This window comes from Tasmannia lanceolata, unplaced genomic scaffold, assembly GCF_043159265.1.
Source record: "Tasmannia lanceolata isolate RefF3 unplaced genomic scaffold, GAP_Taslan_0.1 ptg000037l, whole genome shotgun sequence".
Classification (NCBI taxonomy): Eukaryota; Viridiplantae; Streptophyta; class Magnoliopsida; order Canellales; family Winteraceae; genus Tasmannia; species Tasmannia lanceolata.
The window spans coordinates 31,546,752-31,569,301 of NW_027518714.1; the positions used below are offsets into that span (position 1 = coordinate 31,546,752).

Sequence of the window (22,550 nt, forward strand, 5' to 3'; positions counted from 1 at the left end):
ATTAATTCACATCATGTATGTAATTACATTTACAGAGGTCTCATTTAACCCATAGATTAATTTCTTGTGAAATTTATCATAGGGAGAAACAATACACCGGAGAAGTTACAATCTACCTACCTCAATTTGCACTCCCTCCAAGATGTTTCCGATGGGTCCGGGACGATTTCCAAATTCCCGAATCCTTCCCTTCTTTTCCCTTAGATTAACAAGATCTTCCTCCCAACAGTGCTTCCTCTCCCCCATAATCTCTCTCAATCCTTTTTCATCACAACCTCTCAATTTCTCTCTCAACAGAGCAAAGGTGGGCAGTATGGGGTGGTCAAATTCCTTAAATAAAGATGGAGTCGTCGAATTACACCACTTCATAAGGTTTTTTCGTAAAATCATATACCCATTCGCCCCCCCCCCCCGCCCCCCCACATCCCTCCACGTGTTAATGCAAGACACAAATCCCCTCTTAAATCGTGTTTTCTCTCTACTAAAACTCTTCCCTTTAAATACCCCACATGAACTTTCAAGTATTAACACCATTACCACTTATTTTTGCAAATTCCTGGAATGCCCCTATGTAAACATGTACCCCATTGGTTGATTTCTAACCAATCAAATTACAGATACACCCATATTAACAAAATAAAGGTAAATATAGTTTAAGAAAAAATAATCATTCAAAAAACATAGTTTGAGGAAAAATAATCATAAAAGAGAATGGAGCAGGGGATTACAACCAACCTGCCCAATAAAACCTGTAGAAGTTTCTTCCTAAACCGGCCAGTGCAGAGAGGGCAAAGGTTCCTCCTATTAGAAATGGAGCTAGGGTTAGAAGAGAGGAGAAGAGGAGTGAAGGACGGAGAGTCTCTACTAAGGGAGCTCCTCATGTAAATGATGTATATATATGCCCAAATAGGGCATCCAATGTACAATGACTACAATACCCCTAATCTACAAGTAATGACTAAACTACCCTAACACACTACTCAACACTCCCCCCTCAAGCTAAAGTGTATATGCTATGGAACTCCAGCTTGGCACAAAGAAAACTATAACAACTAAAAATAACAAAAAGTACATAATCTCATACACACATTCAGCTTGGTATAACACTCATCCTCAAGGTGGTCTGGTGAATACATAATAAAAGATAACGGCCACCATAAGAGTACGATCGTCGAGAATCGTGGCCACCAAAAAAGGAACAGCTCCCCCTGAAGCAACACTATGGCAAGAGCAAACAGAACAGGGCCTCCCTCTGAATGAGAGCCCGGCGAATAAAGTTGCAAACTAGCGGTGCGCACTATGAATAACGGCGAAGTAGCACAACGCCAGTAGAAGAAGAACAAGCAATGGGGAAACCATCGGAGACGAGGTCGACGGGGAAACCATCGCCTAGAGATAAGAAGAAAATAAGAAGATAACCAACTAAAAATGGGGAAACCATCGTCTAGTGAGAAGGTTAATGGCATGACCATCGTTGTCTGAAGATAGGAAGAAAAGGAGGAAGAAGATAACCAACCAACGATGGGGAAAACTAGGGGTGCAACTTGGGTCGGGTTCAACCCGAAATTGGGTTGGGTTGGGTCAAGCAATTTTGGAAATCGGGTTGGGTTGGGTTGAGAAAATTCAACCCGATTTGGAAATCGGGTTGGGTCGGGTTGGGTTGTCGGGCAACCCGACCCGACCCGAAACCCGACAATTCCTCCACTATTCCCTTATTCACTTTCAGTATTACGAATTTAGTCATTTACGATTTAATGATTTATAGTTTTATACTTTTATACATAGAAAACTGAAAAAGGCAAAAACCCAAAATCTGTAATACACGTATAGTCAAAACCCTAAGTCCCTAACCCAATAAAAAGTTAAAAAATAAAAATTGAAAAAACCCATTCTCCCATCTTCGTCTCTACCGCCTCTACGCTCTCTGGCTCGCCTCACGCCTCTCCCTTCCTCCATCGACATTCGACGAACCCTCTCAGGCTCGCCTCTCCCTTCCTCCATCGGACCATCGACGAACCCTCTCCAGCTCCCCTCCTTGCAGGTAAGATCTCTCTCTCTCTCTCTCTCTCTCTCTCTCTCTCTCTCGTTTTTTTTTCTTTTTTTATGGGTTTTGTTTAGGCCTTTAGGGGAGTGATATTTCTCCCCATCTGATGGCTATTTTCCCCCTCTTTAACAGTTTTCGTTAACTTTGGGTTCCTTTTGTTTTTGGAGTTAACGGTTGCTTCTCCACCCCTTCATAAAAGATTAAAAGCTAACGAAAACTGTTAAAGGTGGGGAAATAGCCATCAGAGCCTCAGAGGGGGAAATATCACTGCCCTATGTTTATTTGTTAGGGTTTATCTAAAGATCTGTGGACAAGGGACACAATTATTCTAGGGTTTTGATTTCTTAATGGGTTTATGCTACAAGCAGAGATTTCATTTTTTGTTTACTTTGGGTTCCTTTTGTTTCGAGAATCAAAATCTTTGTTAATCCCTCTGTCCTTTTTTCTGTAAAGGGTTTGTAAAATGCAAAGCTCTCTCTTCCACAGATATTATAATAATAGTAATAGCAGAAATTTCATGTTTTTTTATGCTCTGTACTGGATTATCAAAAATTTGCCTCCTATATTGAATAACCTCCTAGTTTTTTTTACTATTATCTAATGATCTATTGCCCTAATAACAATAGTAAATTTAGAGTGTTATCTATGCATATTGTTTAATTAGGATTGTTTAAGTAATCTCACAATCTGGGAAGTCTTATTGTGGATTCTATTTGCATTTGGTAATTTGGATCATTTTCGTTTCGGTAACTTTGATGCTCTTGGAATTTCATACAGGTTGTGGAGACTTGGGTTAAGAATTTCATCCTCATCCAGGCAAAGGGATTCAACAAGCAGCTTATTGATTGGGGGTATGGATATTATCTCATTATTTTTGCTTGTTCAATTCATCAATATCGGTACATTTTTTTATTTTTTTACTCATTTCATCTCCTTCATTCTATGATCAGATGTCTGAAATGGAAATTATGGAAGAAAACAATGCCAATCTAAATACAAATGTTGATCTTGATACGACTTCTTTGTCTGAGGAGGTTACATCAAAGTGTAAAAATCCATATAGAACCACCTCACGTGTTTGGGAACATTTTAGCAAAATTCCGAGGCCAAGGGGAGGGAAGCCAAATAGGGCAAAATGCAACTACTGTGACAGAGATTTTGGGTGTGATAGTACTCAAGGTACTAGTACACTTAAACGGCATTTGACAAAGTGTGTAAGATATCCACACCATAACAGAGGGAGGCAACAAGTCTTGTCGTTATCTACATTTTCTGATCAAGCTGGTACTTCAATTTCAAATTGGAAATTTGACCAGGACTTATGTAGAAAAGAATTGGTGCGCATGCTGATAGTTGAGGAGCTACCTTTCAAATTCGTTGAGCGTGAGGGATTTAGAAATTTTTGCAAATTTCTTCAACCTAGGTTCAGTCTTATATCACGTACCACCGTTACTAAAGATTGCCTAGAGTTGTATATGAGCGAGAAGAGGAAACTGAAAGAACAATTGCAGATATCAGAGCAACGTGTTTGTATCACCACTGATATGTGGACTTCCATCCAAAACCTTGGATATATGTGTCTCACTATCCACTACATTGATAGAGAGTGGAATTTACATAAGAAGATCATTAATTTCTGTGCAGTCCCCTCTCCACATACGGGTGAAGTAATTGGTAATGAAGTTGAATTATGTTTGTTGGCGTGGGGCTTGGAGAAAGTTTGCACGATTACGGTTGATAATTGTAGCTCAAATGACGTTGCGATCCGAAGTTTGCGAAGAAGACTGAATAAGAAGAATAGTCTATTATTGGAGGGTGATTTCTTACACATGAGGTGTTGCGCTCATATACTAAATCTAATTGTAAGAGACGGGATAGAGGAAGCCAAGACATCAGTGCTTAGAATTCGTGGCGCGGTAAAATACGTTAGAAGTTCACCTGCGAGGCAACAACAATTTAAAGTGTGTGTGGAGCAAGAGAAGATATCATGTAAGAAGGTAGTGTCTCTTGATGTATGCACTCGTTGGAACTCTACCTTCCTTATGTTACAGACTGCACTAGAGTTCCAAAAGGCATTCGAGCGTTTAGAAGATTTGGATACTAATTATCCGAAAGACCTCAAAGATGGGACACCTACTCAGGAGGATTGGGAGCAAGCAAAAGTTTTGTGTAGGTTCTTGGAACGATTTTATACCTCTACAAAAAAGTTATCTGGATCACTTTATATCACCTCTAATGTTTATTTTCACGAGGTTTATGCCATTGAAGTATTGTTAAGGCAGTGGTCAAATAGTCAGAATACTTCCCTACGTGATATGGCATTGAAGATGAGGGAAAAATACGACAAGTATTGGGGCAACATTGATAGGGTGAACATAATGTTACTTGTAGCGGTTGTCCTTGATCCCCGTTATAAGTTGAAATATTTAGAATTTTGTTATTCTAAAATTCGCTCTGCTGACATTATCTTGGAATTGATTGTAAAGGTTAAAAATGCTATCGATCGTCTATTGAAGCATTACCAAACCATTGAAGTGGTTTCTGAGGTTTTTTCATCTCAATCAAATCAACCTCGTGTACAAAATCAGATTGAGCTTCTTGATGAAGAAAATTTTGAGTTTCAAAGTTTTCAAGATGAGTATCGTAGACAGTTCGAAGAAGAAGAAAACATTCAGGGATCAGAGTTCGATCGTTATTTGCTTGAGCGTCTTGAAAAAGATTCTAACTTCAACATTTTGTATTGGTGGAAATTTAATGGGTCAAGGTTTCCCATATTGAGTAAGATAGCTCGTGATATTTTAGCAATTCCGATCTCGACAGTTGCATCGGAATCGGCTTTCAGTTCAGGGGGACGGGTACTTGATCAATTCCGTAGCTCTCTGACACCAAAGCTTGTTGAATGTCTGATTTGCACCAAAGATTGGTTAAGAAGTTCATCAACCCCTGCTGAGATTGAAGAAGCAATCGAAGAGCTTGAGCAAGTTGAGTTAGAAGGTAACTAAATATTCACTTTTATTGTATTTCTTTTGTACCATAGCAATGACATTAGATAATTAGCTTTTGTAAAGTACTAATTATGTTTCTTGTATTTCTTTCAGTCATCGGTGAGGGAGTTCGAGCTGGTTGACTATTCATTGGAATTGATTCTACGGCAGGTATACATTTCATTGTTTAGAGGAGAATGAAATGCAATTTTGTCATTCCTTTATTAGTTATATAAGAAATTTGAGTTGTGCTATTTTTTAATAGTTTTAGAACATGGCTTGCAGCTTGACATGAGACATCAAGGGAAGTGAGATGATATACGTTGGTGCAGACTTGGAGTGGTGTTGCTCAATGCTCTTTGACTTGGACTTTTTTTCCCATTCACCCATTTAGTTTAGTATTTTGTTGATGTGTGGATGTTGAGCAAGTTTTGTGTATTTAAAGATTGTCACCTCATGCATGTTTTTCTTTTTTTTGTGAAACAACTGAAATGCTTTGTCTGACCATGCTTTGGACTACTGTTTGGACATTTTGGATGGATTGTTTTTTATCTTCATTATATCACATGAATGCTTGAGAAAATGAAGTTTGCTTTTATCTTCGTTATATCACATTGTATTGGCCATTTGTCCCGCTAATCAAGACATTGCTACATCAGACACTACAAAGCTTGCAAGGGAAGTTGATCCTTCAGGTACTGTAAAAAACTAAAATGTGTTGAGCCTGTTTCTTATTACGTAAGAAGGCTGGGTAGTTCCTCGGGTTATCTCATTACTGCTCCAGGTGAATTATAGTTAATTTTGTGATGAAATATCTATTTTGTTGCTCTTTCTTCTGCCTATCTTGCTGGAGAATGGGAGCTTACTTTGTGGATCCACTGTCGAAAGTTGGAACTCTTGGGGGGCATGGATGGAGGTAACCTGGTTATTGCCCATATACTTTCAAAGTTTATTATAGCAAAAAATGTATTTTAAATTTAGTGGAACTCTTGGTGGGGCGCATGACTATCCGAAGAGTGGAGTCTGTTACAAGGATATCTGTAACAACTAACAAGTTGATTGGAAACTCAATTCCAAAATGGGTAAATCGACTCGCAAGTATAGGTATTACTTTCTACTTTGTATATGATATTGATATACTCCTATCAATTACTCATTGAAAAGATCTTCGTAGATTTCCAATTCACTGCACACTTTCCTTATTTCTAACAGTGTTTATGAAACCGTCACGGTTTTACGAAAAAAGTTAAATTTAGGCATTGTATTGTTATGAAAGGAAGTCAGCATATGTAATCTTTGTAACTTCTGTGAACTTCCTCTTGCAAAACCGTCTGTGTATCCTTCACCCCAACAACAGTTCTTTTTGCTTGTCCATATTCTGAAATCCATGTTTTCTCTGCATGGAATATACTATCAACAGGGCTGCAGAGTGCAGATACCAAAACAAGTGCAATTGCCATCCTTTTTCGTTAATTTAATATAAGTCTGTTTGTAACTATACTTTTATGTCCTAATATATACATAGCAATATATATTTTTTGAAGGCTGATATGTGTTCTTGTCCAAGTAACAAACATCCTTCAAATACAAAGTTGTCAATTTTATTTATTCAACCATATTTTCTGTAGGATCACTCAGCATCTGCGACTGCGTACTTGCTCCTGTAGGGCATGAACCCGATTACCAGATACACCATATTACTGACAGAGGGGCTAGGATCAGCCTACAAAGCTTACTGATTCTTAATGAGATAACCCAACCCAACCCAACCCAACCCAACCCAACCCGACCCAACCCAACCCGAATTGAAAATCGGGTTGGGTCGGGTTGAGTAAATTGCAAATCGGGTTGGGTCGGGTTGGGTCTAGTCGGGTTGGAAATCGGGTTGGGTCGGGTCGGGTTGGAAAAATGGGTTCCTCGGGTTGGGTCGGGTTGGCTTCAACCCGACCCAACCCGACCCGAGTTGCACCCCTAGGGAAAACATTGTCTGGAGACAAGGTCGACGGCATGAACATCATCACCTGAAGAGAGCTGACCAACGGTAGGGATACCATTACCCGAAAAGAGAGGTCAACGGGAGAACCGTCACCTATAAAAGAGCCGACCAATGATGGGGAAACCATCACCCAGAAAGAAGGTAGACGCCGTCACCTGTAAAAGGGCCGACCGGCAAATGAGGAAACCATCGCCCGGAAAGAAGGTCAACGGAAAAACCGTCGCCTGAAAAGAGCCGACCAATGATTGGGAAACCATCTCCCGGTAAGAAGGTAAGGCATAAATTCGGAAACTAATGCATAGAAATATGCCAGGAGAAGACATGAAAGAGAAGACACATGACGAAGGAGAAGAAGAACATAATCACCAACAATATCCCACCTCGAGCGAGACTACATGAGCCCGGAGACAACAAGACAAGAAAAGACAACAAGACGATAAAACCACCAAGCAGACGAACGAAGAACATAAAGAGAAGATGATAACACTCTCCCTCAAGAAAAGACAATAAAAGAGGACAAATACAAGAAAGAAGAACATAACAATACTCCCCCTCACGAAGACAATACTAAGACACACTAACACTCCTCAAGAAAAGACAACAAAAGAAGAACTACATGATAACACTCGCCTTCATGCTAAAGGTCAAATACCTTCAACTTGAACAAAAAGAAGACAATCAAGGCACCACACCTCTCTCGAACATTTCATCAAATACTTTGTGTGTGCCTTGAAGAACAACCCAAAGGCCGTGAAATCCAAGAAAGTGAAAGAGAAAACAAAGAGATGACAACAAGACAAGAATAAGAGAACCATAAGAAAACAATACAAGACAACACTCCCCCTCAAATTGAGGCCGAAGGCCTTCAACGTGAAACGAAAAGAAGACTTCCAAGGCACAAAACCCCTTTGAGACATTTCCTCAAACACTTGGGGTGCACCTTGAAGAAGAGAAAGGCCATACAAGCCCAAAACAAAATATAGAAAAGAGAAAATAAAGAGATTTAGAGTTAAGATTTGGGAATGGAAAATGATTGTGGGGAGTATGTCTACACAAACACAAACCATAAAGGCCAAAATATACAAAAAAAAAGAAGAAGAAAAGTATTTGGACTTGAGATTGGGATGCCTAAAAGGAATTGGGGAAGAAGATTTCTTTCTAAAAGTAAATTCAAAAGAGAAAGAAAGGAAAGAGTTGGATTTGGGGTTTTGAATGGAGATTTGAGGGTGGAGGAGAACACAAAATGGAATTAGAGTGGAGGTTTGTGAGCTTACGGCAAACACACATGAGAGAGATACTTGTTTTTTTTTTTCGTGTTTGAGTAATCACATGCCCAGAGAGAAAAGGGTAATCACACACCCTAGAGATAAGTAATCACACACCCTAGAGAGAAGTAATAGCAAGAAACAGAGGAAGCGTAATCGCAAGATATTTTGGAGGTGTTAATCGAAAAATGTGGCAGGGTTAATCGCACCATGCGATTAAGAAGGGGGTGCATATGCGATTTAATCACGAGATGAAGGGCAGGGATGGTTGCCGAAGGGTTTTCCATAAAGGAGGGATGCGCAAATGCACAACACAGAAAAAAAAAAATATGAGGGCTAGGGTAGAGATCTGGGAAAAGATTTTTTTAGGGATTTGGCTAGATAGATTGTAGGGGAGAAAATAAAGGGATTTGGTCTTCCGGAAAACCCAAAATGGGTTTGCGCAAGGCTCAAATGAGAGGGAGGGAAAAAAAGAAGAAAAAAAGGAATGGAGAAAAACAGCGTGCGTGAAAGAGTAGGTGGGCGTGAATGACTCTTCTTTCTTCTTCCCTTTTTCCAAGGATCTATGCTCCGATACCATGTTAAAAAAGGAGCTAGGGTTATAAGAGAGGAAGGAGTGAAGGATGGAGAATCTCCACTAAGGCAGCTCCTCATGTGTGTGTGTGTATGTGTGTGTGTGTGTGTGTGTGTGTGTGTGTGTATATATATATATATATATATATATATATATATAGAGAGAGAGAGAGAGAGAAAAGTGTAGCTACACGTGCAGCTAAGTTAGCTACACCAACGGCTTAAAATACAGTGGGCCCAACATTGTTTGGGTGATGCAAATCATTCATTTGAGGGGCCCTCACATAGATAGGTTGTGCCCAAAAAATCAGCTCCATAGGATCATCCCAACCCTACGATTTGTGGAGGCAAAAATGGACGTGAAAAAACCTTCACAAATCTGTCCATTTTTGCCTCCACAGTTTGAAGGGTTGGGATGATCCTATGGAGCTGATTTTTTGGGCACACCCTATCAATGTGAGAGCCTATCAAATGAATGGTTCAGATCACCCAAACAATGTGGGCCCACTGTATTTTAAGCCGTCGGTGTAGCTAAGTTAGCTACACGAGTGTGTAGCTTCACTTTCCTCATATATATATATATATATACACACACACACACAAATAGGGCATCCAATATACAATGACTAGAATACCCCTAATCTACAAGTAATGAGTAAACTACCCTAACACACTACTCAACACCTCCCATCAACAATCTTTTTTCAGCGAAACACTAGCCAACCAGTCTCTTCATTGGCGAGCAGCAACCATTCTAGCCGCACTTCTTCTCCGGCTGCCCAATCAGCACCAGCTACTTCTTCTCCGAAAAGCTCTACCACCAAGTTTCGTTTATTGAGATGAAACTTCTGTTTTCTATTTTTTATGACTTGTTCCCGAGTTTGTTTTTTTTTTCTTTGTTAATGTTATATGTTGTTAACAACTTTCATATTTGTTTTTTTAAAAAAAGGTAGTCGCTGTACGTGTCATTTAGAAAAGAAGGAAAAAAGCAAGGTAAGTATATAATAGCAACTTGGTATCCTTGGTAATACAATAGTAGGTAACAAAAGGTACAGTAAGTAATAAAAAGGAAAAGGAAAAAAAAGGAGAAAAGGAAAAAATATAAAAAAAATTCTTTATTTCTCTCTCTAGTCTTACTTTCTACTTTCTCTTCACCAAGCCTTTCCGGGTTGAGAATTAGGCAGCCACTTCAACACGAGTGCTGTTCGGGACAACTTCAAGATTATATCAAGTCCCTTCTCAGTAGCCAGCAACGAGCGCAAGTGCTAATTTGGGAATACATATCATCCGTCAATCGTGATCCGACCACCGATCCAATCCATTCAGACGTCCAATCTGAGATCTGCAAAATGCATCATATTCCTTTCGACATGACAAACAGATCGGACGGTTGATTTCAGTTTTCAACCCCAACCCACAATGGCTCCACCAGTTCCGTATTTCCATCAGTACAACTCAACTCAACTCAACTAAGCCTCTGTCCCAAACTAGTTGAGGTTGGCTCATTTTTCCATCAGTACAACGATCGATATTTTAAGACCCACAATGTCTACCATGAGTACTACGGCTATGCTCACCAACTGACCCTTTGCCAAGCCTGAGAGACCGTGAGACAAGGCACCAAGTTGTTGTGGACGGACATGTTGAAGGAGCGCCATAACTTAGGTGAGCCTCCACTCTTTCGATAGGAGGAGTTCATGACGAGTTTATGGGAGTTTAAGCGTCATTGGCTTATTGTCGGTGTGAGCGAAGGTTGATGCACGAAGAAACAATTCGTCGAGAACCAAAAGCCGCAACTCACCATGAATGAGAAGCCAAGGCCCCTCGTGAATGAGAAGCAGAATTTGAGGCAAGGATGAAAAGGGTAGATTTTCTCCTAAGTCAGTTTGATCTGCAGAGGAGCTGCTTAGCTACTTCTCCTCTACCACCTAATGATGAGGTTAGTCCTCAAGAAGGGGAGGAAGAAGTTGCTCACACTATTGAGTCACACGTGGAGCCGGATGCCATTGTTTATGAGACCGCTATTGATGTTGAGCCCGAGCATATGCCAGACCTTGATAAGTCAAATACAGATCCAGAGAGTACAGTGACTGATGAGGCATTGCTTGATAAGAGTTGGAACATGCCATTGAGGAGGTCGATTCCACATCAGGATAGGAGCATAATGGCACTATTGAGTCAACAGTAGATATTCAGACAGAAGATTTCGACACATGGGACGACAACGTTGAGCCAAATACGGTCCCAATGGATGGCTTTATTTCTAATTTCACTGAATCTGATGAGATACCAGCGGACGATGCCCTTATGGAGGCTGGTCATGGATTGGTGCTTCCCATAGTTATCCCGCTAGTCCATGACGAGTGCGTTGCTATATTCCTAACCAGTTTACTCATAAGGAAGGGTTTCAATTCTGATGGTTCTACATGGACGATTTCTTCGCTATCGCTTCGTTAGTCTTTCGGGCTACTTTCACGATTGTACATTATATTGCATGAGTGGCTTCGACGGATTACGACTCCCGCTCCTAGAGTGGGTCGTCTACATATTTGATCCATGCGGACTACCACACTAACGAGGTTAGTAGGGACCTCAAGGACGAGTTCTTTTCAAGAAGGGGAGAATGATGAGGATCTTAGGAACCTGTGGGGCCTAATAAGTGGCATATTTGCCCAAGAAGACTTTTAATGATTTTATTTCCATGTTATTTAGTTTGAAGACTTTTATTTCCATATTATTTAGTTTAAGAAATTTTATCTTCCATGATTATTTCCATTGCCTATATATGGGCCTGATGTATGGGACTTTTAGTTAGCGTTTGGAATAGAGTGCTGCTAAGAAAACTGAGAGGTGAACCAAGAGAGGAACCGAACAAATCCCCCAAAGCCATGTGGCATAGGAGGGTAGGTGCCATTTTAAGGAGACAAAAAGCCAAAAATTAAGGAGAAGAATGCTAATGTGAGAGAAGGCTATTCATTCGGTACTACTCTCTGTTCCCATATAATTATTCTTGAAATAATATTGAAATTTTTCTCCACTCTAATTCTCTTTCTTCTCTCTTCTTCTCTCTTTCTTTTTCTTCCCCTCTTCTTTTTTTTTTTTTTTGATGTCATAGGGTATCCCCACCCCAATTTGTAGGGCGGGACTATTCCCTAGGGATGCGCGCAGGCACCGGAGACCACGCGCATCGGGTAAACAAGAGGGGATTCGAACGCTCGTCACTTGGGAGCAAACCCATGACTTTACGCCAAAGAGCCACACCCTTCCTGGTTATTCTGTTCCCCTCTTCTTACTCTTCTATTATTCCCTTTCTTCCTTTTCTCTTCTCCTGGAAGATGCTCTCACTTCCCACTCACCCTTACCAACCCTCCCCATATTTACACATAATAATTCTTCTCCAAAGGGAATTGTGTTTCTCTCTCAATCTCCACAACCACCTGCCTAGAAGCGTGATGTTTCTTAAGCAGATGCTCCCAAGGCCAAGGCCTCCTCCAGATTTAAGGCGACACACTGTTTCTTACTTCACAAGGTGCTTCATCTTCCTCTACTACTCTGCCTTACTAGAGAAAATCCATTTAAAGTTCTCAATATTTATAGCAATTATCTTCAGAATCTGGAATGGGGACATGAAATACATGGGCAGTTTCACAACCTTGATTAAGGTTATCCTGCCACCGAAAGGTAAGAGTTCTTCTAATGGCCCAACTTTCTCAAAATCCACTCCACCACCTTATCCCAGAGGAATTCTAAAGGGATCCCAATAGAAAAGAGTGATCCAAGATAGGAAATAAGAAGCCTTTCCACATGACAACCACAAGAGATCCCAAACTCCCTAGCTCTCAAATCATCCACACTAATTATTGAGGTATAACTCTTCCCAACATTCACATTCAACCCTGAGACCTCCAACCACCAAAGTATGCCTCTCACATTGCTAACGTGAGGACCAGAAGTATCTCAAAAACATGGTATCATCCACAAATTGAAGGTGAGAGATCGTTGGATTATTATGAACCGTTGGATTATTATGAACCGAATGAAAACCGTCGAAGAGGCCCACCTCCACTGCTCTATGTAGGAGTCTGGTTTTAAATTTCCCTGAAACGATCGAAATGTTTCTGTCTCCATCCCCACCAAAATGAAATCTCAATGAATTCCTTCCGCATAATTATTTTCGACCGAAATCTGATCGAAATGGTTAGACCAACAAAAAAAATGGAGAGGTGTTATGATTTGCACTTCATTAACAGAGAATGATAGTTGGTAGGCAACATTGGTGGGCAACATCAATGAACTTCACATAAAAATAACCGTATCTCAATAATGCATCGTAACACTATGCATGTCGTTGGGTGTTCGATGTGATTAAACCATTTTTTTTATGACATAGGGTATCCCACCACAATTTTAGGGCGGGACTACTCCCTACGGATGAGCGCAATCACCCATATACCACGCCCATCAGGTAATTAAGCCATTATGGATTAAGCCATTCTGTGATTAAGCCATTCTGGATGACTTTCTTGATTATGTGATTGTTCCTAAGTATGTATTTGTGCTTATTCTGGCATTTCCCAAGGTTTCATCTTAAAATTTCATCATTTGCATATGTTTCCTTGCGTTTTCATGATTTTAAAAGATTTCCATTGAAATTTCCACCGAAAACGAAATGTTTCTTTTTCCGTGCAGTCCGAAATCAAAACCGAAACCAAAACTGAAAATTAAAACCTTACGCAGGAATGTACTCAAAGCTTCCCCCAATAAGGTGAAAAAGAAATGTGATGGGAGATCCCCTTGTCTTAGTACCCAAGAACTCCTTAAAAATCTAATGACTTCCCTATTAATAATAAAAAGATGTGAAGAGACACAACCCATGTACCAATACCTTCACCTATTCCCAAGCCCCATCTTCCCTAATAAATAGTGAACAAAATTCCAGTCTACCATGTACTAAGCTTTCACCATGTCCGCTTCACAAATAATCCCCGGGATATCATCTCTTTTCCAAGAATCGAGACATTCGAGAATAAAATTCCAAAAAGAATTTGCCTTCTTTCCACAACAGCCCCTGTGTTAGAGAGATTGCATCCCGTATGACCTTGCAAATTCTGGTGGGCAAGACTTCAGCAATAAATTTATAATGCCTACCCACCAAATTAATGGGCTGATAATCATTTATCTCAGCTCCCACTTTTTTAGGAACAAGCGTAATAAAAAAGTGACACTACACTCCTTGTCAATCACCCCTCTCTCGAATAAATACTTCATATCCTTTTTTATCATTTCCCACTTATCTTGAAAGAAAGCAATGGAGAACTCATCATGACCCAGAGCCTTATCCCTATCCATTCCAAAAATAGCACGTTTCTCTCTACCTCATCAAAAGGTCTTATAAGCCACTCAACCGTCTCCACCGAAAACTTATCAAAATCAACCCCGGTACGATTATGTATGCTCCTCTCCCTCGAATACAGGCTTTTATAATAATCTACAATGGTATATCATCTCTTATCCCTATCCATCCCATTAACTCTGAGAGAGCTAATTAGTTTCACCCTTCTTCTAGCGTTGGCCATCCTACGAAAGAAAGGTGTGTTCCTATCCCCACTCCTTGAGACAAAGAGCCTTGAATCTTTGTCCACACACTATTGCTTCCTATCTAATGGCATCTACACGTTCTTTCTTCCCATCTAATGCCATCGTACTCCAACAAAGTCATTCTTCTTCTCCAGTCACTTTCTACAAGCAGGTGACCCTCTTCAAATTTGCCCTACCTTTCAATATCATTCAACAATCTCTCTTTCTTGATGGGCACATTTTGAAAAAACATTAGATTCCAATTCTTCTTGATCTTCTTCCTCAAATCCTTCAGCTTCCATGATAGCTTCAACATGCCACTTCCACCCTCGCCTCGAACCACCAAGAGTCGAGAAGATTAGTGGAAACTGAAACCTTTAACCAAATATGTTCAAATATGATCAGGCCATCCCATTAGTGTCCAAGATGATAGGAGAGTAGTCGGCAGCAGACTTAAGGGCAATCTCTAGAATTGGTCTAATGTTTGAGTATGCATGGTGGTACTTTTTTTTTTTGGAAAAGTAACAATTTTAATTAAGCTGAGGAACTATTACAGCGAAGGGACAAGGTGTCCCACTAGTGTAACAGATGACATCAAGCCCAATTATAGAATAGCCCACCCTGGTCAATAAAAAAACTGCAGAACCCTCTACATAATCGTCGATTCCGAAATGTGCTCTGACTGGAAGATAACGATATCATCTCTATCCGCCCCATCTTTAGCTAATTGGCCAGCCGCTTCATTAGCCGATCGACGCATATGCTGAAGTTTTGGTGATAAGGAAGCTACAAGGTCCCTGATTTTCACTACAATACCGGCAATCGCCCAAGGGCCTACGGCTTTGTTGGTCACCCGAGATATAACATTGGAGGGGTCACCTTCTATTATTAATTGGCCACAACCATGATTTGCAGACCATCTCAATCCTCATAGTAGTGCACGAGCTTCCGCTTCATTTGAGTCGCAAATGCCTATCGGTCCGGAGTACAACAGTAGAGTGGATCCCCTTTAATCCACCAACCCCTGCACGACCTGGATTTCCTTTGGAGCTTCTGTCGAAGTTCAATTTGATCCAACCAATTGGTGGAGGATTCCACCTAGGCGTGATAGGCTGCTTTTTCTTCTTTCAAATATAACAGTCTTCAGATTTCTTAAGATGTCCCCTACGCTGTATTTTGGTCCGTCTTTCCCAATACCACGCCATGCTATAATATCCGCTTTGACATCAAAAGCAATTCTATCCCAACTACGATTTAGACCTCTAAATATACGATTATTCCTTTCCTTCCATTAGTGCCAAATCAAAGCAACAGGTGCAAGTTTCCACATACCTCTACCAACCTCTCCAAACGGCCCCACACTCCACTCGAGGATAATCGACTTAATAGATCCTTGGAAGGCCCATTTAAGGCCAAAAGAGCAAATTGTTCTAATCTAAAGCCGGAATGAGAAGGACAATTAACAATAAGACGGTCCAAAGATCCCTCGCTGCAACAACAAAAGATGCACTGAGTCACCAATTGTACTTTCCGCCTTTTCAAGCGATCACGTGTATTGATTTTCTTCCTTACCACAGTCCAAGCAAAAGCCACAACACTAGGGGGAGCCCCCACTCTCCATATTCTAGTACAGCGAGATACTTCTCGATCCAAGGATGCCAACCTGTAGAAAAAAGAGCGAACTGAAAAAGATCCAGAGGCGCCAGGGGTCCAAACATGACGATCATCAAGGATGGAGAAACAACAACACGACTCAAGATAGGACAGGAGCACGGACAAGCAATGAATTTCACAATCTTTCAGATTACGCCTAAGTCTAAGGGACCAAACTACCCGCCCATCCTCTCCCCGTTTTTAAGTAATCACTCACCCTTACCACCCTGTTGAACGCTAAAAGATAAAGGCTCAGAAAAGCATGGCACAACAACAACTCACCTAACCAAGGGTCTACCCAAAATTTTGTGCCATCCCACCCCTACGAACTAGAAACCTAACCAAGGGTTGGTAAAGAAATATGGACTCACAAATGGACTTCCATGCCGCCGAGCCTTTCCCCAACGACGGGTCTCTACTCTCCCAATCCCCCATCCCCTCTCATACTTGTCCCCAAGAATTTGATGCCATAAAGGGCCTGTTTGATTTGAGGATTGGTTTTACGTGGAATAAGCACTTGTCTCGCACTCTTGTTGACAGGAATAGCATGTTCTGCATTATTTTTATCTTTTGTTTGTAATCATTTGTTTTCCATCCTGAATTATATATGTCCACTGTTTGTAAAAATTGTCTTACATTTCTGTACACGTTGCTAAAGAAACCGTTGAGAATATTAGAGAGGCTAAAAATTAGGGACACGATATTTATCCCAAATAACTACAATCCAGCGTAAGTGAAATTCTGCCTCCCCGCTGAATTTCATTTGCGCTAACTTTTTGGGATAAAACCGCCAACGAGGATTGTTAGGATACGGGACAAAGGCCCACCAAATAACGAATTACGATTTATTCAGAGTTTAGTTTTATTCGGGAAAACTAAACCCAGAATCAAACAGGCCCAAAGAATTCTTCTCTCCCCAAATCTCCATAACCATTTTCCAAGGAGACTTATTTCTCAACTTCATGTTGCCAATCCCAAGTCTTTCATACCTCTTCAATCTACTTAGTTTCTTCCAATTCATTAAATGTTTTAATTTTCACTTACTTTCTCCCATTTCCCACAGGAAGTCTATTTGCAACTTCTCAATTCATTAAATGTTCTCAATGTATGGTGGTACATTGAGAACACCTTTCAAGCCGACTCACAAAGAAAAAGGGTTTTGTCGTCTTTTTCCCATTTTCATCTTCGATCACGAGGGTATTTAAGGCAGTTTTCAATTTGTTTCTATCTCTCCGGGAGGTTTGAAGTTCGCGTGGAGGGGAGGCCTTCGCAATTCACATCCGGCAATGAAAGTGAAGGCCAGCCGACCCAATCCATGGAAATGACTACAGCACTCTTTACAGGCAAAAAAATGGTCCAATCTTCCCAACATAGACCTCGCCCTCTTGCTGGACCATTTATGTTGAAGACCCTCACTCAGAAAATCCACGAACTCATTCCTGTTAATGAACTCGTTCAATTTCCTGATGCTCGTTTCACCTTTTGGTTACCAACTCGTTAATGCAAATACCTGGTAGTATTAAAGTATCCACCTATGCACAAAGGATGTGGCTATAGAGACATATCCCCATTGAGCTCCTCCCATAAGCAACTCCTTGATCTAGGATACGTAGGACCATAAACAGAGACAAACAGCTAAGCTTGTCGTTCACATTCTGTAACAGAAAGGAAACAATGGATTGGCCCGTGATAGAATCAATAGTGGTCACAACTCCTGGGTATCCCATATTACCTATTATTTGTGGACACAGTGATGCAGGGTCTTTTGCAGGCTAGGTGGAGATCAACTAACGATGTGGCAGCTTGGAGCAGATAGGTCCAATGAATGACGGAAGTGGTGGCCAACTCTTCACTAGTAAGACCAAACAGAATTTTAAAGCCTTGTCTAAAATCCTCCTCCTATTGATCGACCATTATAGTTTCAAAAGATGGCCAAGTCTTAGTGTCAGGAAGCACGAGATGCTGAACTTCACTCGTGCATAGGTCTGTTGTATATGTGTTTTCTACTAATTCTACATACTAGCCACAGATCGTGTGGGAAGGCAGGAGCTGGAGCTTTTTTATTTCCGTGCACCATAGGTTTATTTTTTTGTTTTTTTCTAGCTGTATTCCATTTTTATTGTATTGCCTCTCTGGGTTGACCTTCTCAGTCGGCTTTGTACCATGTGATTCCTCTTTTACATCAATGATATTTTACTATTCAAAAAAATAATAATAATCAAATATGCAAGGTCCTTGTAGAAGTCACAAGGCTTAAGAAAACATTTTCATTCCACTATATCTAAGTCTTTAACCATGCACAACCGCAACTAATTTAGCTACCAGATCCTTGCTACTCTGCTAGTAGATGCTAGCACAAACTTTCAACATACACCGAGCGGTCAGCAAACATACAAACCAGTGAATGACCTTACATGCAAATGCTGGCCTTCTTCACACACATGTAACCAAACAGCAAGCATGCACAAGGAAAATAAAAAAAATGACTGAAACTTAGAGCTGATCCAAACCGTTCTTCACATCACATGCTTAATAGAAGTTAACCACAATCCATAGAAGTAGTCTGATGCAATTTTGTCAATCTAAGAGATGAATTTTCACAACTGAATCGGATTATTCAGAATGAAATCTTCTTAAACCAAATCTGGTAGGATTTCATGGATGTCTATGGGATCAAAGCTCTTTCAAAGACAATCCTTCGAAACTGTTATTTAAAGTTGAACTCACCACCAGATTTATTGAGAAAACCTTCAAGGATTTAATAAGAAGGTCTCGATTTGGATAGATAGGCAATGTACAAATCGATGGTAATTGATCCCTAGAAGTCTTCTCTTATAGGGACAAATTCTTATTAAAAGATCCTTTTCTAATTGAAATTCCAACAACTAATGACTCAAGTTCATGCCAATGTTCAATAGATGAATCGTAACAAGATCCTTGGAAAGAAACGTCACAAAATTCCAAGGGTATGGCTACTCGAACAACACAATATTGGCTTTAACTTGGAAAACTAAGCTGAATTGGAATTGCAAATAATTCTTTTCTTCCAATTCGTTCCAGCACCTTCTTTATTTATTAAACTTTCACAGAACCAATCTAATACAAGAACTTTAAGTGATAAGTGATTAACATATGCCAAGATTCATAAGCAAATAGAACAGGAACCCGAAGGAATCAACTTCCATCAGCACGGACACATCACGGACAGTAATGAACAGACCACTGCCTTCTTAAGGTTCTTTGCAAACTTGTTGATGATACAAGGAAATCGACTAGCTAGGGTACAGAGATGCGCTGGTAATTCCCAATAAGATGGCTCGGCAACAGATCGCTTCTTCCTAAGCACCCCATGTTTGTTCCGCTCGCAACAATCCTATTAGTTCTCCGGGAGTCTGATTTATTGGCGAAAAGGCGAAGAAATAGATTCATTATAGCATTCCAATATGATCTTCCGAAACAACAGATTCGGTGAGCAACTCATGACTCTGTTGATCGGCCTTGCAAACTCTAAGGATTAAGATGAAACAAATCTGAAAAGAAGCTTGTAATTCAAGCTTTCAGTCTCCTTTCGCTTTAATGAATTTCAGGACTTCCCTCCAAAAGGGTCCTCCCTCTAAATTCCAGATCTTCTCTCCAAACTTTCCCAAATTCTTATTTCTCTCCAAATTCAAAATACAATTCTAAATCTCTAATTACAATTCCCTAAACTTCTAAATGAAAATGAGAGGGAATGGCTTTTATAACCCATTATAAATTCTACATCCTTAAACTACCCCTATTAAACCACAAATGGATTTAAAAGGGCATTACAAATTAAAATGACAAGACTACACTACATGTAAAATACATATGAAACAATTAAGACTGCCCTAATGAGCTCTTAGAGGCCAATGTAAAGATCGCTAAGGGGATGCTCCTGCATCACACAGCCACGAGTGTTGCATGTCAACACGGACACAGAGTGTCGGATACGGCTACTCCTCAAGATCTAGAAATGGCGACACGCTTTGGGAATTGTAACAGCCTTTGATTGCTTCTTTTGATAGCACCTCTCCTTAAACACTTCTTTCTATTGAGTTCTAATAGTTATTTGGAATCTGTAACGCACCTTTAACAGCTAACCAAAAGTTGTAAAGTTTAATCCATATAATAGTTGATGGCCAGCCAAAAGTTGACGGTTCGTTTCCTCATCACTCACGGTGTCACTCATGGTGACAAATATTAGGGGTGTTGTTTGGGATAACTAGACGTGGACACATGTGAAAAAAAAAAAACAGACAAAAAGTGTTAAGAGAGAGAGAGAGAGAGAAAGTCAAAGAAAGGACTGATACAGGAAAAAAAAAGATGCTACTGCAAAAAGCCGAAAGGACTGCTACTGCAAAAAAATAATAAAATAAAGGAAAAAAAAAGGAGGCTGCTACTGCCAAAAAAAATTGATATTGTTTTCTTGCTGCAAAAAAGGGTTGCTACTGCAAAAAGTCAAAACTGGTGTGCAGGCACCTTCGTATTAGCACAACCAAGCTTTTTGAAGACTTTTTCCATAATAAATAAAAGGAAATGATATCATCACAGTCTTGTTTTAGTAATTGCACAAACTCAGCTTGTCTTTTCTTTTTTAATCAACTTGTGAGAGCTTTTTGGGAACTGTAGTAACTTTTGACAGCTCTTTAAATAATTTTTTTTTTCTTGAAAATTAACAGACAGCTCTTTAAATAATAAAAGACAAGAATGGTTAGTGCAAATATCAAAAGATGGATGTGCTGACATCATTTCCCTAAATAAAGAAATATAAAAAAAGATGACTTTCAAAAAGGAAATTTAATGCATTTTACAAAATTGCGGTTTCCGGAAAATAACATGTAGACTGACATGCCTAAACCTGTGTCAACACAAAAGTCCATACAAAATACAACAAATGCCCACGTATCATAGCACATCACAATAATACCACCAGTCATCATTCTCCACGCCGAGAGCATCTTCCCCCCAAAACCACCACCACCACCACCTTAAGTCCTGAATGAATGATCCTATCAGACAGTACCCCAAGTTTAGATTTCTATAGAAGGATGATATCCACCCATCTGTTTCTCACCATCTCATTTACCTTCGCCCTTCTATCATCTTTCTGGAGCCCCTGACATTCCAAAACACAATTTCATGATACATGATTCTATTTTACCTTCTCATTCCCCTTGTTCCTCCTTTGATCACTCTTACTTCAATCCCCTCATTACTATAACTTTACTTCCTCACTGTCAAACCTGAGTATTTCAACTCTATTGCAACTTTCTTCTTGTACACCTCGTTTCGTTTGAAGCCAACTCGTAAAGCTCTACCCAACTCATAAAGATCCAAACATTCTCCTTTTTTTCCAAATACAACTCCGATGACAAAGTGATGGATAGGGAACTAGGAATGGAAGAAGAAATTTCAAACATCGCTTCCAGAAACCATTTTAGTTTTTCCAGCCTCTAAACAACCCTTCGCAATGAGCCTTCCACTGATCTCCATCCATAAAAATTGATCATCCTGGGACCACATGGAATTTATTGGTCAAGATTCCACAACTTTGTAAATTTTTTCTTGACATGACGCAGTTTTGATCCTATAACAAATCCAACTCCGATGACAAAGTGACGGATAGGCAACTAGGAGTGGAAGAAGAAATTTCAACCATCGCTTCCTGGAACTATTTTAGTTTTTCCAGCCTCTAAACAATTCTTCCCATTGAACCTTCCAATGATCTCCATCCATATAATTTGCTCATCCTGGGACCACATGGAATTTATTGCTCAAGATTTCACAACTTTCTAAGTTTTTTCATGACATGAAGCAGTTTTGATCCTATCACCACATCTGCCGAACCATATGCCTTCTGTTCAATCCGCCGGCTCATGGAATATTGAAGCTAAACTTTGACAGCTCTAGTGCTGGAAATCTAGGACCCTCTGGAATTGGATGAAGGGGGAGGAGTTTTATTGGCATTCAGTGGGCCAATTGGGGTAGCAGATGCTAACGAGGCAGAAGTCTGTGATATCCACCAAGGAATTAAAATGCTCATTAATGTGGATCTAAACAAGATTTTTATTGTAGGAGATTCTCTGATGTAGAACCAAGAGAGAGAAATAGAAGAAAGGGGAGAAAAGAGAGGAAGAAGAGAATCGAAGGAGAAGAATAGAAGTAGAAAAAGAGAAAATCTGTAGAGGGGAGAATCTCAATTCAAGTATTCATCAAAACTTCTAATCCCTAATACATGAGGCCTATATATAGGCGCCCAGTGCACGAGGCTCCCGCCATTGCGGGGTCTGGGGAGGGCTAGATGTACATAGCCTTACCCCTGCTTTGCAAAGAGGCTGTTTCCATGACTTAAACCCGTGACCACCTGGTCACAATGGAGCAACCTTACCATTGCGCCAAGGCTCGCCCTCTAAACCTATATATAGGCAATGGAACTA

General features: G+C 40.2%; 1 protein-coding gene and 1 long non-coding RNA gene across 6 annotated transcripts in view; one reads left to right on the forward strand and one right to left on the reverse strand.

Moving 5' to 3' along the window:
• Positions 1–22,550, reverse strand: part of LOC143860650 (PHD finger-like domain-containing protein 5A) — a 40,641-nt gene that overhangs the window by 10,185 nt on the left and 7,906 nt on the right. The gene's annotated exons all lie outside the window — the stretch shown is intronic.
• LOC143862686 (uncharacterized) lies at positions 1,793–6,802 on the forward strand. The gene is made up of 3 exons (XR_013240432.1): positions 1,793–2,041; positions 2,822–2,895; positions 6,657–6,802. It is a non-coding gene; the product is annotated as an uncharacterized LOC143862686 (long non-coding RNA).